The 609-nt window shown below is 47.0% G+C and overlaps 1 non-coding gene across 1 annotated transcript; it reads right to left on the reverse strand.

The window, feature by feature from the left end:
* Positions 1-296: 296 nt before the first annotated feature.
* On the reverse strand, positions 297-403 carry LOC141722513 (small nucleolar RNA R71). Its single transcript, XR_012575530.1, has one exon. It is a non-coding gene; the product is annotated as a small nucleolar RNA R71 (small nucleolar RNA).
* Positions 404-609: the final 206 nt, after the last annotated feature.

A 609-nucleotide genomic window follows, 5' to 3' on the forward strand; every position in this document is an offset into this window, starting at 1 on the left:
AAGCTAACATCTTTGAAATCAAGCCGGGCACTATTCAGATGGTGCAGAATTCTGTTTCTTTTGGAGGTGCTGCGACTGAAGACCCCAACATGCACATAAGGAATTTTGTCGAGATCTGCAGTACTTTCAAGTATAATGGCGTGACTGATGAGGCTATCAAGCTGAGGCTTTTCCCATTCTCACTGAGGGACAAAGCTAAGGACTGGTTACATTCTGAACCAGCTGGGTCCATCACTACTTGGCAAGATCTTGTGCAAAAGTTTCTGGTGAAGTTTTATCCGATGGCAAAGACTGCTGCTATGAGGAGTGCTCTTACTAAATTTGCGCAGCAACCTACAGAATCTATGTGCGAAGCTTGGAAACGCTACAAGGAAATGTTGAGAAAGTGTCCACATCATGGAATGCCCGAGTGGATGGTGATCACTGGTTTCTATAATGGTTCGGGGGCCCAATCTCGGCCCATGCTCGATGCAGCAGCTGGAGGCGCCTTGTGGGCCAAAAGCTATACTGAGGCTTATAATCTTATCGAGACTATGGCTGCAAATGAGCATCAAAACCCAACCCAGAGGATGATGCCTGGGAAGGTAGCAGGTATTCTGGAAGTCGATG

The sequence above is a fragment of the Apium graveolens genome, chromosome 4, assembly GCF_009905375.1.
Source record: "Apium graveolens cultivar Ventura chromosome 4, ASM990537v1, whole genome shotgun sequence".
Taxonomy (NCBI): domain Eukaryota; kingdom Viridiplantae; phylum Streptophyta; class Magnoliopsida; order Apiales; family Apiaceae; genus Apium; species Apium graveolens.